Source organism: Mobula birostris, chromosome 12, assembly GCF_030028105.1.
Source record: "Mobula birostris isolate sMobBir1 chromosome 12, sMobBir1.hap1, whole genome shotgun sequence".
NCBI lineage: Eukaryota > Metazoa > Chordata > Chondrichthyes > Myliobatiformes > Myliobatidae > Mobula > Mobula birostris.
Window position 1 is genome coordinate 111,590,375 of NC_092381.1, and position 17,548 is coordinate 111,607,922.

Consider the following 17,548-nt stretch of genomic DNA (forward strand, 5'->3'; position numbering starts at 1 on the left):
ATGCAATACATGATAAATATAGAAAAAAACTGAATTACAGCAAATATATATCTATGTATATTAAATAGTTAAAATAAATAGGGCAAGAACAGAAATTTAAAAAAGTAGTGAGGTAGTATTTATGGGTTCAATGTCCGTTCAGAAATTGGATGGCAGAGGGGAAGAAGCTGTTCCTGAATCACTGAGTGTGTGTCTTCAGGCTCCTGTACCTCCTCCCTGATGGTAGAGGGAAGAGGGAATGTCATGGGTGGCGTGGGTTGTTAATGATGGACTCTGCCTTTCTGAGGCACTGCTTCTTCATAATGTCTTGGATACTACGAAGGCTAGTATCCATGATGGAGATGGCTAATTTCCACCTCTGCAGCTTACTTTGATCTTATGAAGTGCCCCCCGCCCCATACCAGGCGTGATGCAGCCAGTCAGAATGCTCTCCATGGTACATCTGTACAAGTTTTCAAGTGTTTTAGGTGACAAAGCAAATCTCAAACTCTTAATGAAATATAGCCACTGTCTTGCCTTCTTTATTAGTTAATTGGTCATTGGAAATTGTCTTGTGACTAAGCTAGGGTTAAATAGATGGGTTCCTGAGGGCTGTAGCTGATTGTACAGGAAGAGCCTATTCTGTGCTAAAAAAAAAAATTGGTTTGATTTTAGGAAGAGGACTTTTAAGTTAATTTTCATCACTTGAAGCTGCACTTCCTGTAACCAGAGCAAGGAAATTGTGTTCAACAACCAAGGCTTGCACAGATGTGATGGGCTGAATGTGTGCCAATGTAAGACATCTCTGCACTTGGGTTGACATTCACTGTTTCCCCAGCGACTTTAGGTTTTAGACATAGGACATAGCAGCAGAATTAGGCCATTTGGCCCATCACGTCTGCTCCACCATTCCATCACTTATTATTCCACTTCAACTTCATTCTTCTGCCTTCTTCCCGTAACCTTTAACGCCCTGACTAATCGAGAACTTACCAACCTCTGTTTTAAATATACCTAATGATTTGGCCTCCACAGCTGTCCATGGCAATGAATTCCTCAGATTTACCACCCTCTGGATTAACAAATTCCTCCTCATCTCTGTTGTAAAGGGACATCCTTGTACTCAGGTTGTGATGTAGAGATGAATCTCCACCTCACCGTCCAATGTTTCGATTTACAAACGTTTGTACATGTGATAAGTAAATAAATCTGAATCCACAACAGAAGGTGTGGGGAGAGCAATTCTACAGTGGGATGACATTTACACTTAGGCCCTATCTTCCTGAATTCTTCACCAGTATGAAAAATGCTGAATGCATTAAATCATCACAAACAATAGCCTCAAACTTCCCTTTGGACTTGGAGGCAATTCGATGTGTAGAACTGTAGTGAAATGAGACAGTGGGCCTGTCGCCGAGAGCAAGGAAGACCTGAGGTTCAATCAATTTAAATGCCAGGCCGAGTTGGAAAGGTTGGGTGCAGGCCGAATCGAGGCAGCAGAACCCAGTCCCAGAGCATGTCCAAGCAACTGAACTCAATGTTTAGGTGATGCTTTAGGCACTGGGCCAAACTGAAGGTTCAGGATGTCGAGGCTCTGCTCTGAACTATGGATGAACTGGATGGACTCCATTTGCATTATTGTTTGCGAGATTTACTTTATTTCTCTGCACATTGGGCATCTGATGGTCTTTTTTTTAATGGGTTCTTTTGGGGTTTCTTGGTTTTGTGGCTGGCTGTAAGGAAATGGATCCCAAGGTTGTATTAAACGTACATTCTTTGATAATAAGTGAACTTTGAAAACGTTTAAAAATAGATCAAGTATAAACAAAATGTAATATTTTGTTTTATGTGTTGTGTGTGATATATGTTTTGTTGGTATACAGTGGTCCAGAGGAATGTTGTTTCCATTGGTTGTATATATGTACAGTCAGATTACAATAAACTTGAACCTAAAAAATATTTTAGACCACAAATTCAGATTTCTAGCTTTTCGTTTAGATCTGCTTTTGAACCTCAAGCTCTGCCACTGTTAAACTCTGATTTACGTACTGAGGGCAATAATTCATTTTACATCTGTTCGTTTTACTATCATGAGAATGATCACACTGCAAGCACTATGGCTAAAATATGAAGCAGACTTTGGCATGTAGAGTGTATTTAGATTTAGTACTTTCTACAGTTTATTCATGATGCGGCTTGGTATTTTGCCAACATCGAGTGAGGGGTGTCTACGTAGTCAATAATTCATATTGTTCCCTTGCCAGCTGTTGCTTAAGCCTCAGCCATGGCTCAGTAGGCAGCACTCCAAGTTACAAGAGTTCACATCCCACTTCAGAGTCCCAAGAACAAACACCTCGGCGGATGCTCCAATATGCCTCTCCGGGAATCTTGTATTGTCCGACATCTCACCCGTCAGGTGAGATGTTAAACTAAAGCCCTGTCTTCTTGTCTCGGGTGGGCTGAAAAGAAATCCAGGCATGATTCTGAGGAAGATCAAGGTATTCTGACCGATAATTGTTTCTCATTTGGTGTCTCTGTATCGTTATTTGTGGGAGTTTGCTATACACAAATTGTCTAGATGGTTTTAACACCACCTTTCAAAGTTACTTCATTGCCTGGAAGGGACTTTGGAATACAGTGGATTCCGGTTAATTGGGACACAGTACATTTTGGCCTAATTAAGAGGCTACCCCGATTAGCTGAAGTTCCATGGAAATACTCAAAAACGCATTTAAAAAAAGGACAAATTACTGTTTAACTGAGTAACAAATTATGTATTTAAATGAAATGTAGAACAAATTACAACACTAACAATATTACTGCAGTACTAAAAAACTGTGTTTTAGTTGCTAATAGTTATCAACAGAGGAATTTATCCAGTGTGCGCTGCTATGTTCCTTTGACTGACTGTATATGAACAAAATCAGCACGACACCCAGTGCAAATAACGGATTGCCTTCATACAATGTTTTTGACAATTGCTTCTTCCAAATATTCATTTTCATTTTATCATTCAAGATAATTGTTGATACCTTCAAATTATTCATTGGTCCTTACTTGAAGTAGTGAAATCATTTCCTTTTCACTCCTGATCATTCCTGGTATCTCCAAGCCTGAATGCTTGAAACCGCAGTGAGCAAAATAGTTCTGAATTGTCTTGCTGCTGATTTCTTGCCAACTATCAGTGATATAAATCACTGCTTTTTGAACATATGCACACGCAACTGATGCTATTTACAAACTGTTCCCTCTAAGAACGGTGTACTGTTCAGTGACCACACAAGTGCACATGACTGACCCTAGTTAGAAACGTTGGCAACAATCTCCTTTATCAATTAAGCGGCATAGAGTCCCAAGTAAACAAAGGGAATCCTGGTTATTTTCTTGATAGGCTTTTATTCTTTAAGAGTTGTCTGAAATAAGTGGCTGCCCCGACTAACCAATGACCCAATGAATAGAATCCACTGTATAAGGAAAGGGTGTACTTTGCAAAGCAGTCTCCCAGTCTCTCTTTCTCCTTTGCGAGGAGTTCTCATCATGAACACCAAATACCATACAGTAGATTAGAAGGTTCAAAATTCAAAGCAAATTATTATGACAGGTATGTATATGTTACCACAGACTACTGTGAGATTCATTTTCTTGCGGGCATTTACAGGATAAAGAAAGATATACAATAGAATTGATGAAAACCTATATATGAACAGACAGACTGACAAAAACAACCGATGTGCAAAAGAAGACAAACTGTTCAAGTAAAAATAATACTGAGAACATGGGTTATAGAGTCCTAGAGTCCTTGAAAGTAGGTTGTGGAATCAGTTCAGAGTTGTGGTGAGTGAAGTTATCCATGCCGGATCAGGACACATGGTTGTAGGATCTCTCTCGTTCGCCAATTTCCCTCTGTTTATCCTGACTTGCAGCTGTTAACTGCTTGCTGCTTATCATTCCTGGGTCATCTTTATCATCAAAACATCTCGTGTAGCTGATTCCTATAAGTGCTGTTCCTGAACCTGGTGATGTGGGACCTAAGGCTCCGGTACCTTGTGCCCGATGGTTGTAGTGAGGAGAGAACATGACTTGGATGGTGGGGGTTTTTGATGAAGGATGCTGCTCTCTTGGAAATGCAGTGCTCTTTGTAAATGTACTCAGAAGTGGGGAGTGTTTCGTTTGTCATGTAGTGGGCAGTATCCGCCACTTTCTGTAGACTTTTCTGTTCTTGGGCAATGGTGTTTCCACACCAGGATGTGCTGCAACCAGTTAGGATACTCTCCACTGTGTATCTGTAAAGTATGCCAAAGTTTTTGATAACGTGCTATATCTCTGCAAAGTAGAGGTGCTACTGTACTTTCTTTGAGATGGCACTTCCTTTGAGAAGGAACTCTGATATATTGATGCTAAGGAATTTAAAGTGACTGACCCTCTCCACTTCTGTCCACCTAGTGAAACAGTCAATCAGTGCTTCTTGTGGATCTAGGCAAGGAGGTGGAAGAAGCATACAGAGAACTATGGAGAAAAAATCTCTCAAGGAAATGTGACTGGGGACAATGGCTTCATATTGATTGATCTGTTTGTGGTGCATGAGGAGGTGTTTGAGAGCTGACATTTGGCCTCTATGAAGTCCATATTTGCTCCATATTTAGAAGGGAAGGTTTAGAGTGGGGAGGGGGAAATAGGAAAATTGGAAATGGTCAATGTTGAAGGATGAAGGGTCTTGGCCCAAAACTATTGACTGTTTATTCCTATCCATAAATATTGCCTGACCTGCCAAGTTCCTCCAGCATTTCATATGTGTTCAAAGTTCAAAGTAAATTTATTATCAAAATACATAGATATATGTCACCATATACAACCCTGAGATTCATTTTCTTGCAGGCTATCATGGTAAGTTCAAGAACCACTATAGAATTAATGAAAAACTGCACCCTACATGACGGGCAAGCAACCAGTGTGCAAAAATCAACCAGCTGTGCAAATGCAAAAACAAAGAGGAAAAAGAGCTATAAATATTGAGGACATGAGATGAAGAGTCCTTGAAAGTAAGTTCTTTGGTCATAGGAACATTTCAATGATGGGTTGTGTGAAGTTAACCCCTCTGGTTAAAGAGCCTGATGGTTGAGGGGTAGTAACTGTTCCTGAACCTGGTGTGTGAGCCCTGAGGCACCTCTGCCACCTTCTTGATGGCAACATCAAGAAGGTGGCACATGGTGCTTGTTCTTCCAGATATGCAGCTCCAGGCCATGCACCATCAACCTTTAGGCCGTGCCACTCAAGGATTTGTGCTGAAATTATTTTGTAACTGTTTTCCCTGTGGTAACTCCATGTGCTGTGTGTGACTGTTTTCTTGCGGTAACTCCATGTGCTGTGTGTGACTGTTTTCCCTGTGGTAACTCTATGTGTTGTGTGTGACTGTTTTCCCTGTGGTAACTCTATGTGTTGTGTGTGACTGTTTTCCTGCGGTAACTCCATGTGTTGTGTGTGACTGTATTTCCCTGTGGTAACTCTATGTGTTGTGTGTGACTGTTTTCCCTGTGGTAACTCTATGTGTTGTGTGTGACTGTTTTCCCTGTGGTAACTCTATGTGTTGTGTGTGACTGTGTTTCCCTGTGGTAACTCTATGTGTTGTGTGTGACTGTTTTCCCTGTGGTAACTCTATGTGTTGTGTGTGACTGTTTTCCCTGTGGTAACTCCATGTGTTGTGTGTGACTGTGTTTCCCTGTGGTAACTCTATGTGTTGTGTGTGACTGTTTTCCCTGTGGTAACTCTATGTGTTGTGTGTGACTGTTTTCCCTGTGGTAACTCCATGTGTTGTGTGTGACTGTGTTTCCCTGTGGTAACTCTATGTGTTGTGTGTGACTGTGTTTCCCTGTGGTAACTCTATGTGTTGTGTGTGACTGTTTTCCCTGTGGTAACTCTGTGTGTTGTGTGTGACTGTTTTCCTGCGGTAACTCTATGTGTTGTGTGTGACTGTTTTCCCTGTGGTAACTCTATGTGTTGTGTGTGACTGTTTTCCCTGTGGTAACTCTATGTGTTGTGTGTGACTGTATGTCCTTTGTTTTGTGCCTTGGCACCAGAGGAACACCTTTTCGTTTTCCTTTTTGTATACATGCATATTGTTGACTGACAAACTTGAACTTGCAATTGAACATTTGTGTGTCTTCACCAAAGGACTCCTAAGGGGGAAAAAAAATCATTCTTAAAGGCACACATTCCAAAGCAGTTAACAAGCAGTGAAATTCTGTTCCAGAGGGACTACTCCTGCAGTATAGGAAATTAATATTCACCACTCTTGGGAGGAAGTATATGTGGCCAAGAGAGCACTGAGTGTTTAGACTGTCGGCCTGTCAGTCATTCATTCTGGATGCTGACAAGATTTGGGGATTCTCTGAATCAGTCATGAGAGCACATACTGCTTAACAAGACTGTAAATTTCTCCAGTCTGCAATGATGCTGACTTTTCACTGCAATTATCTTTATCTGCATTCCAACTCTGTTCCGTGGAGAATTCCGATTTAGCCAGACAGTGCACACTAGAACAGATATCTCAAATCCATATTCTATACCCATGTTATTTGTACGTTATTCCATGTGGTCATGGGGGAACGTACCTATCTACCTGTCTATCTATCTATCTATCTATCTCTCAATCTATATCTCTCTCCATCTCACTATCTTTTTCTCTATCTTTATCTCTCTCTATCTTTCTAGCTATCTATCTAATCAATTGGGGCTGGAAAGGCAGGAAGGAGAAGCCAGAATAAGAAGCTGGGGTAGGGGAAAATGGTTGTTGATGGGTGAGACCAGGTAAGCGGGATGGAGGGTGGGGAGAGGAGATGAAGTACAAAGGTGATAGGTGGATAGGTTGAAGAAGAAGGAATCTGATACAAAAGGAGGGTGGACCATGGGAGGAAGGGATTTGTTATCAGAGGAGAAAAAGACCATGGGAGGAAGGAATCTTAGAGGAGAGGATAGTGGACCATGGGAGAAGGAATCTGATGGGAGAAGGAGGGTGGACCATGGGAGAAAGGAATGTGATGAGAGAGGATAGTGGACCATGGGAGAAAGGAATCTGATGGGAGAGGATAGTGGACCATGGGAGAAAAGAATCTGATGGGAGAGGATAGTGGACCATGGGAGAAAAGAATCTGATGGGAGAGGATAGTGGACCATGGGAGAAAAGAATCTGATGGGAGAGGATAGTGGACCATGGGAGAAAAGAATCTGATGGGAGAGGATAGCAACACACATCAAAGTTGCTGGTGAGCGCAGCAGGCCAAGCAGCATCTGTAGGAAGAGGTGCAGTCGATGTTTCAGGCCGAGACCCTTCGTCAGGACTAACTGAAGGAAGAGTGAGTAAGGGATTTGAAAGTTGGAGGGAGAGGGGGAGATCCAAAATGATAGGAGAAGACAGGAGGGGGAGGGATAGAGCCAAGAGCTGGACAGGTGATAGGCAAAAGGGGATACGAGAGGATCATGGGACAGGAGGTCCGGGAAGAAAGACAAGGGGAGGGGACCCAGAGGATGGGCAAGAGGTATATTCAGAGGGACAGAGGGAGAAAAAGGAGAATGAGAGAAAGAATGTGTGCATAAAAATAAGTAACAGATGGGGTATGAGGGGGAGGTGGGGCCTAGCGGAAGTTAGGGAAGTCGATGTTCATGCCATCAGGTTGGAGGCTACCCAGACGGAATATAAGGTGTTGTTCCTCCAACCTGAGTGTGGCTTCATCTTTACAGTAGAGGAGGCCGTGGATAGACATGTCAGAATGGGAATAGGATGTGGAATTAAAATGTGTGGCCACTGGGAGATCCTGCTTTCTCTGGCGGACAGAGCGTAGATGTTCAGCAAAGCGGTCTCCCAGTCTGCGTCGGGTCTCGCCAATATATAAAAGGCCACATCGGGAGCACCGGACGCAGTATATCACCCCAGTCGACTCACAGGTGAAGTGTTGCCTCACCTGGAAAGACTGTTTGGGGCCCTGAATGGTGGTAAGGGAGGAAGTGTAAGGGCACGTGTAGCACTTGTTCCGCTTACACGGATAAGTGCCAGGAGGGAGATCAGTGGGGAGGGATGGGGGGGACGAATGGACAAAGGAGTTGTGTAGGGAGCGATCCCTGCGGAATGCAGAGAGAGAGGGGGAGGGAAAGATGTGCTTAGTGGTGGGATCCCGTTGGAGGTGGCGGAAGTTACGGAGGATAATATGTTGGACCCGGAGGCTGGTGGGGTAGTAGGTGAGGACCAGGGGAACCCTATTCCTAGTTGGGGTGGCGGGAGGATGGAGTGAGAGCAGATGTACGTGAAATGGGGGAGATGCGTTTAAGAGCAGAGTTGATAGTGGAGGAAGGGAAGCCCCTTTCTTTAAAAAAGGAAGACATCTCCCTCATCCTAGAATGAAAAGCCTCATCCTGAGAGCAGATGCGGTGGAGACGGAGGAATTGCGAGAAGGGGATGGCGTTTTTGCAAGAGACAGGGTGAGAAGAGGAATAGTCCAGATAGCTGTGAGAGTCAGTAGGCTTATAGTAGACGTCAGTGGATAAGCTGTCTCCAGAGACAGAGACAGAAAAATCTAGAAAGGGGAGGGAGGTGTCGGAAATGGACCAGGTAAACTTGAGGGCAGGGTGAAAGTTGGAGGCAAAGTTAATAAAGTCAACGAGTTCTGCATGCGTGCAGGAAGCAGCGCCAATGCAGTCGTCGATGTAGCGAAGGAAAAGTGGGGGACAGATACCAGAATAGGCACGGAACATAGATTGTTCCACAAACCCAACAAAAAGGCAAGCATAGCTAGGACCCATACGGGTGCCCATAGCTACACCTTTAGTTTGGAGGAAGTGGGAGGAGCCAAAGGAGAAATTATTAAGAGTAAGGACTAATTCCGCTAGACGGAGCAGAGTGGTGGTAGAGGGGAACTGATTAGGTCTGGAATCCAAAAAGAAGCGTAGAGCTTTGAGACCTTCCTGATGGGGGATGGAAGTATATAAGGACTGGACATCCATGGTGAAAATAAAGCGGTGGGGGCCAGGGAACTTAAAATCATCAAAAAGTTTAAGAGCGTGAGAAGTGTCACGAACATAGGTCGGAAGGGATTGAACAAGGGGTGATAAAACAATGTCGAGGTATGCAGAAATGAGTTCGGTGGGGCAGGAGCAAGCTGAGACAATAGGTCGGCTAGGACAGGCAGGTTTGTGGATCCTGGGTAGGAGGTAGAAACGGGAAGTGCGGGGTGTGGGAACTATAAGGTTGGTAGCAGTGGATGGGAGATCCCCTGGGCGGATAAAGTTGGTGATGGTGTGGGAGACAATGGCCTGGTGGGAGGGATAGTGGACCATGGGAGAAAGGAATCTGAGAGGAGAGGATAGTTGGCCCATGAGTATCTGGAGCCTGATAGGAGGGGATAGTGGACCATGGGAGGATGGAGTCTGATAGGAGAGGAGAATGGACCGTGGGAGAAAGGAATCTGATGGGAGAGGATAGTGGACCATGGGAGGATGGAGTCTGATAGGAGAGGAGAATGGACTGTGGGAGAAAGGAAACTGAGAGGAGAGAATAGTGGACCATGGGAGGATGGAGTCTGATAGGAGGGGAGAATGGACCGTGGGAGAAAGGAATCTGATGGGAGAGGATAGTGGACCGTGGGAGGATGGAATCTAAGAGGAGAGGATAGTGGACCATGGGAGAAGGAATCTGATGGGAGAGGATAGTGGACCATGGGAGGATGGAGTCTGATAGGAGAGGATAGTGGATGGGAGGATGGAATCTGATAGGAGAGGATAGTGGACCATGGGAGGATGCAGTCTGATAGGAGGGGAGAATGGACTGTGGGAGAAAGGAATCTGATGGGAGAGGAGGAAGGTGATGGGCAGGTGAGGAGAAGGGAAAAGGGTAAGAAGGGAACCAGAATAGAGAATTGAGAGAGAGAAGATGGGGGAGGGGAGAAATATCTAGAAGTTAGAGATATCGATGTTCAAGCCATCAGTTTGGAGGCTACCCAGACAGAATTTGAAGTGTCACTATATGATAGTGGCTTCATCGTGGCTATAGAAAGGCTGTGGATGACCGTGCCAGAATGGGAATAGGAAGTGGAGTGAAAATGGGTATCACTGGACAATATGTGGTGGATGGGGTGAAGGGCTTCTTTCCTCTTCCTGTCCAGTCCTGATGAAAGGTCTCAGACTAACAAGTTGACTGTTTGCTCCCCTCCATAGATGTCGCCTGACCTGCTGAGATCCTCCTCCAACATTTTGTGTTTGTTGCTCTTCATACTCCTGCTGTCTTACCTACAGGTGTTTTTGCTCACTCATTCCCAATTGTTCAGCTGCTTGGGAATGTGGTGCCTGTGGAAACTCTGCTGCTGCAACCAGATAGCAGGAGCAGGAAAGCTGTGCATTCACAGCCGGGTAACCTCATACTGTCACTTTGTTCTGTACACCACACTTGCCAGTAACATGATACCAGAACAAAGGTGGTACTGTGGCACTGAACATAGATGCAGTATCCTTTTTTGACTGTGCCTCTGCTGTGCTCAGTTGCCTGACAAAAGCTATGCAAAAGTGTTGACCGTGAGGATGATCAGGAAAATTAAATGAAATGTGCTAATCATGTACTATACCTCTCCCCACCCTGTTACTTGTAAAAACGCCATCGCCTTCTCTCAATTGCTCCATCTCTGCCACATCTGCTCTCACGCTTTTCATTCTAGAACGAAGGAGATGTCCTCCTTTTTCAAAGAAGGGGGCTTCCCCTCCTCCACTATCAACGCTGCCCTCAACTGCATCCCTCCCATTTCATGCACATCTTCTCTTACTGCATCCTCCCACCACCCTACCAGGCATAGGGTTCCTCTTGCCATGACCTACCACCCCACCAGCCTCCATATCCAGCACAAATTCTCCAGAACTTCTGCCATTTCCAACGTGATCCCACCACCAAGCACATCTTCTCTTACTGCATCCTCCCACCACCCTACCAGGCATAGGGTTCCTCTTGTCATGACCTACCACCCCACCAGCCTCCATATCCAGCACAAATTCTCCAGAACTTCTGCCATTTCCAACGTGATCCCACCACCAAGCACATCTTCTCTTACTGCATCCTCCCACCACCCTACCAGGCATAGGGTTCCTCTTGTCATGACCTACCACCCCACCAGCCTCCATATCCAGCACAAATTCTCCAGAACTTCTGCCATTTCCAACGTGATCCCACCACCAAGCACATCTTCTCTTACTGCATCCTCCCACCACCCTACCAGGAATAGGGTTCCTCTTGTCATGACCTACCACCCCACCAGCCTCCATATCCAGCACAAATTCTCCAGAACTTCTGCCATTTCCAACGTGATCCCACCACCAAGCACATCTTGACCTCACCCCCCACTCCCCACTTTTTGCTTTCTGCAGGGATCACTCCCTACATAACTCCCTTGTCCATTCATCCCTCCCCACTGATCTCCCTCCTGGCACTTATCCTCGCAAATGAAACAAGTGCTACACCTCCTCCCTGACTACCGTTCAGGGCCCCAAACAGTCCTTCCAGGTGAGGCGACACTTCACATGTGAGTTTATTGGGGTCATATACTGTGTTCGGTGCTCTCGGTGTGGCCTCCTGTATATCGGTGAGACCCGACATAGATTGGGAGACTGTTTCGCTGAGCACCTATGCTCCCTATGCCAGAAGAAGTGGAATCTTTCAGTGGCCACCCATTTTAATTCCACTTCCCATTCCCATTTCCATTTGTCAATCCTTGGCCTCCTCTACTGTCATGATAAGGCCACACTTAGGTTGGAAGAACAACACCTTATATTCCATCTGGGTAGCCTCCAACCTGATGGCATGAACATTGATTTCTCGAACTTCTGGTGAACCCTCCCCCCTTTCCCCCTCTCACCTTATCTCCTTGCCTGCCCATCGCCTCCCTCTGGTGTGCCTCCCCACTTTTCTTTCTTCCATGGCCTTCTGTTTTGTCCTGTCGTACTCCCCCTTCTCCAGCCCTGTATCTCTTTCACGAATCAACTTCACCTGTCCCTATCTCGGTTTCACCCATCACCTTGTGTGTTTTTTTTTCCCTTCCCCTCCCAGCTTTTAAATCTACTCCTCATCTTTTTTTCTCCAGTCCTACGAAAGGTTTTCGGCCTGAAACATCGACTGTACTTTTCCATAGATGCTGCCTGAAATGCTGAGTTCCTTCAGCATTTCGTGTGTGTTGCTTGTGTTAATCATGGGACAGGCTGGCATAATGGCATAGCGGATAGCCCAGAGCTTTACAGCATCAGTGATCACTGATTAGGGCTCAATTCCGGCTATTTGTATGTTTAAAGTTCCTACCTACCGCCTGTTATGCCACTGGCATTTAGGGCAGCAGTGAAGGTCCTCCATCTCTGGTGGTGTTCAGGCTTCCTTCATCGTGTCAGTAGCTTCCTCTCAGTTTTCACTACTGTCAGACATATAACACTTGGGTGGAGACTCAGGAATACCGTCACACTCAGATGTAGGGTTCTTCATTGTTGTTCTCATAACAGTTTTGTGGATAGGCTACATTGGCATTGTGGCGGCATTTGCGGATTGTTCTTAGCACAACCTTGAACTGTGCTGGTTGTTGATGTAAAAAACACATTTCACTGTATGTTTCAATGTATATGTGACAATTAAAGCTAACCTTTAATAATCTTTATCTTCTGTTTTGTTATTTGCCTCTGTTCACTGTGTAGAAGCTTCCAGGTAATCTGGTTAAAGTTACAACATAATACAGTACAGGAACAGGCCATTCGGCCCAAAGTGTTATGTCGAACCAGCTAGAAAGTAAATCAAAAACACCCAAACACTAATCCCTTCTACCTACACCATGTCCATATCCCTCCATCTTCCTGAAATCCATGTGGTCATCCAAATGTCTTTTAAAAGCCTCTAATGTATTTGCCTCTACCACCAGACCAGGCAGCACATTCCAGGCATCCACCACTCTGAGTAAAAAACTTACCCCTCACATCCCCTTTGAACCTACCCCCTCTCACCTTCAATGTGTGCCCTCTGGTATTAGACATTTCTACCCTGGGAAACAGATACTCTCTGCCCACTCTATCTATGCCTCTCATAATCTTATAAACCTCTATCAGATCTCCCCTTAGCCTCTGACACTCCAGAGGAAAAAACCCAAGTTTGTCTTGCCCTCTACAGCAGGCAGCATCCTGGTAAACCTCTTCTGCACCCTCTCCAAAGTCTTACCATCCTTCCTGTAATGGGGCGACCAGAACTGTGTACAATACTCCAGACGTGGTCCCAACCAGGGTTTTTTTAAAGCTGCAACATAATCTCCTGACTTTTGAACTTAAAGTTAAGAAATGATTCCTGTTAACTATAACTGTGAAAAACATGAATGTGGTTCATTGCTAGCACATGTACTGCCTGTGACTCGGCCCTGACTGCCCAAACGAACCTGTGCTTTGTGTGGACAGGTTGCCGACGCCTGGCTCATGGGCAGTCCGTATATATGAATGAGCTTTCGGGAGACTGATGGGATGATGGGATGGATTTTCTGGCTGGGCATTCCCACATGCGCTCTCTCCCTAAGCCACAACAATCGGGCTGTGTTGAGAGTGCTGAACTGACTGGCTCACTCACTTACTGACTCGAGAAGGCTGGCTGGGCCACTCTTCTTGTGCCCGCTTGCTCCCCAACACGGTGATCTTCTCCCACACGCTGCTTTTGTTCATTTCTAACTTAAAAGCAGTTTGGGTTATGGTCAGTTCTCGAGAGTGGGAGTCTGTTGTGACCTGTATTCATAAGCTGTGTAGGTTTGGTTAAGATGTTGTTACCTGCCTGGTTAAAATGCAGGGAGAGAGTAAGTTGGGAAAAGGAGTCTGCTAGGGAGGGCACAGAGAGTCCTCAGCCTAGATATAGATTAATAGAGCACTACAGCACAGAAACAGACCCTTCAGCCCGTCTGGTCTATGCCAAACCATTGTTCTGTCTAGTCCCTTTGACCTGCATCCAGACTACAGTATAGCCCTCCATACCCTCCCATATATGTGGCCAAACTGCGCTTAAAATGTTGCAATCGAACTGCATCGATCACTTCCTCTGGCAGCTCGTACCACACTCGCACCACCCTCTGAGTGAAGAAGTGCCCCTCAGGTTCCCCTTAAACATTTCACCTTTCACCCTTGACCTATTCAAGTCTCACCCAATCTCTGTGGAAAAATCCTGCTTGCATTTATCCCACCTATACCCTCCATCAAATCCCCTCACATTCTCCTCTGCTCCAGGGAATAAAGTCCCAACCTACTCAATTTTGCCCCATACCTCAGGTCTTCAAGTGCTGGCAATATCCTCATCAATTTTCCCTGTACTTTTTCAATTTATTGATACTTTTCCTGTAAGTAGGTGATCAGAACTGCAAACAATATTCTAAATGTGGCCATTCCGACATCTTACACAACCTCAACATAACATGCCAAATCTTGTACTCAGTACTCTGATTATATGAAAGCCAATCTACCAAAAGCTCTTTGTGATCCTCCCTATCTGTGTATATATTCTAGGTCTCACTCTGCACTTGGGTACACCACCACCCAGAGCTCTCTCGTTACACTCTGTTGCAACCTGAGAACTGCTGTCTTTGTTCATGAGCTGTGTGGTTTTGGTAAGGTGTGGTTCTGTTATGCAGGCAGAGAATAAGACGGGAATGGAAGGTCTGGTAGGTAGGGCGCATAGACCGCTTAGACTAGACATGTTGAAAGACTGTGGCTATGTTGGGTCTGGAATAAACTATAACCACTAGGCCCCAATCTGACTTAAGCCTGATCTATATTCAGTGGCCACTTTATTAGGTACACCTGTGCACCTGCTCGTTAATGCAAATATCTAATCAGCCAATCATGTGGCAGCAGTTCAGTGCATTAAAGCATGCCTACATGGTCAAGAGGTTCAGCTGTTGTTCAGACCAAACTTCTGAATAGGGAAGAAATGTTTTCTTAAGTGATGTTAACTGTGAAATGATTGTTGGTGCCGGACAGGGTGGTTTGAGTATCTCAGAAACTGCTGAATTCCTGGGATTTTCATGCACAGCAGTCTCTAGAGCAGGGGTACCCAACCAGGAGTCTACAGACCCCTTGTTTAATGGTATTGGGAACCCCTGAGAATGGTGCGAGGAACAAAAACTTCCAGTGGGTGAAAATGCCTTTTTAATAGTCATAGTCGTAGTCATACTTTATTAATCCCGGGAGAAATTGGTTTTCGTTACAGTTGCTCCATAAATAATAAATAGTAATAGAACCATAAATAGTTAATAGTAATATGTAAATTATACCAGTAAATTATGAAATAAGTCCAGGACCAGACTATTGGCTCAGGGTGTCTGACCCTCCAAGGGAGGAGTTGTAAAGTTTGATGGCCACAGGCAGGAATGACTTCCTATGACGCTCAGTGCCGCATCTCGGTGAAATGAGTCTCTGGCTGAATGTACTTCTGTGCCCACCCAGTACATTATGTAGTGGATGGGAGACATTGACCAAGATGGCATGCAACTTGGACAGCATCCTCTTTTCAGACACCACTGTGAGAGAGTCCAGTTCCATCCCCACAACATCACTGGCCTTACGAATGAGTTTGTTGATTCTGTTGGTGTCTGCTACCCTCAGCCTGCTGCCCCAGCACACAACAGCAAACATGATCGCACTGGCCACCACAGACTCGTAGAGATCAGAGGAAAATGGCCAGAAAGGTTCAAACTGACAAGAAGTCATCAGTCATTTAGATCACCACACATTACAATAGTGGGGTGTAGATGAGTGTTTCTGAACATACGGCATGTTCAGCCTTGAGGTGGATGGGCTACTGTAATAGGAGACTGGGTGGGACTACAACTAGAGGTCATGGGTCCAGGGTGAAAGGTGAAAAGTTTAAAGGGGAACACGAGAGAAACTTCTTTAATCAGAGGTTGGTGAGTGTGTGGAACGAGCTACCAGCACGAGTGGTGCATGTGAGTTTGATTTCAATGTTTAAGAGAAGTTTGGATAGATATGTGGATGGTAGGGGGATGGAGGGCTATGGTCCCAATGCAGGTTGATGGGAGTAGGCAGTTTAAATGGCTCGGCATGGACTAGATGGGCTGAATGATCTGTTTCTGTGCTGTACTTTTCTATGACTCTGTAAGACCATGAACATCCAGAAATACACTCGGTGGCAACTTTATTAGTTACGTCCCTGACCTAATGAAGTAACCACTGAGTGTATACCTCGGTTAGTCATCAGCAGAGGTCTGCCAAGGCAGGAATAATGTGACTGTAAGTGGGTGACAGGAAGTGACCTTGCTCATCTCTGCTTTCACGGCATTAGGTAAAGGAGACCTGATGCGGTGGGGGTGGGGGGGGGTGGTGTGCGTTGCTTTCCCGGCAGCAATATCAGCTTGACTTCACACGTTGGAGTTATTCTGTCTGGTTTATGCAAGTACAATGTTTGCACATGTTCAACAGCTCTCAGCTTTTGAATTTGATACCAATTAGCAGCTGAGATGGAGGCAGCCGCTGAACCGGATGAAAGCAAACTGAAATAGGGAAAGGAGGTGAAGGGTATTTGGAATATCAGAATCAGGTTTAGTATCACTGGCATACATCATGAAATTTGCTAACTGTGCCACAGCAGGACAATGCTATACATAATAATAGAGAAAGAAAATTGTGAATTACACTCAGTGACAACCTTTTATATATGTATACCGAATAGTTAAATTAAATAAGTAGTGCAAAAACAGAAATAAAAATTATTGAGGTGGTGTTCATGGGTTCAATGTCCAATCAGAAATCGAATGGCAAAGGGGAAGAAGCTGTTCCTGAACCGCTGCATGTGTGCCTTCAGGCTCCTGTACCTCCTTCTCGATGGTAGCAATGAGAAGAGGGCACGTCCTGGGTGGTGGTAGGATCCTTAATGATGGACTCCACCTTCTTGAAGCATCACTACTTGACCAGACAGTGATGCAGCCAGTCAGAATGCTCTCCACAGTACATCTGTAGAAATTTTCGAGTGTTTTAGGTGACATACAAAATCTCTCCAAACTCCCAATGAAATATAGCTGCTGTCTTGCCTTCTTTATAGCTGCATCAATATGTTTGGTCCAGGTTTTGTGCTCAGAGATATTGACACCAGGAACTTGAAATTGCTCACTCTCTCCACTTCTGATCCCTCTATAAGGAATGTGATTAGTGCTGCTGAGGAATTCTGCAGCTCCACCTAGGTGATGAGACTGTCCTTGATGCCACGGCAGTAAATTTGTGCTTGATAGTTTAAGCCCTTCTCCCTTCCATTCATACACTGTATTACCTATTGTAATCACTCTTTGGCAAATGTGCTTGCATTCAAATTTATTCAAACTCAGACTGCACTTAGAGTATTGTCAAGAGTTTTAGTTACCTTATCTAAGAAAAGATGTACTTGCATTGGAGAGGGTCCAGAGGAGGTTCACAAAAATTATTCCAGAATGAAAGGGTTAATGTATAAGGTGCATTGGATGGCTCTGGGCCTGTACTCACCTGGAGTTAGAAGACTGAGGGTGGATCTCATTCAAATCTATCAAATATTGAA

The 17,548-nt window shown here is 44.9% G+C and overlaps 1 protein-coding gene across 10 annotated transcripts in view; it reads left to right on the top strand.

Moving 5' to 3' along the window:
- sipa1l3 (signal-induced proliferation-associated 1 like 3) overlaps positions 1-17,548 on the top strand; it is a 406,609-nt gene that overhangs the window by 166,693 nt on the left and 222,368 nt on the right. The window contains exon 1 of one of the 10 annotated variants that reach the window (XM_072274497.1): positions 2,336-2,395. The exons of 8 other annotated variants lie outside the window; for them this stretch is intronic. The gene's annotated coding sequence lies outside the window, so the exon portion shown is untranslated. Of the gene's footprint in view, positions 1-2,335; positions 2,478-17,548 lie in introns of those variants that run through there. One more of the 10 variants, XM_072274496.1, reaches the window with a different exon arrangement.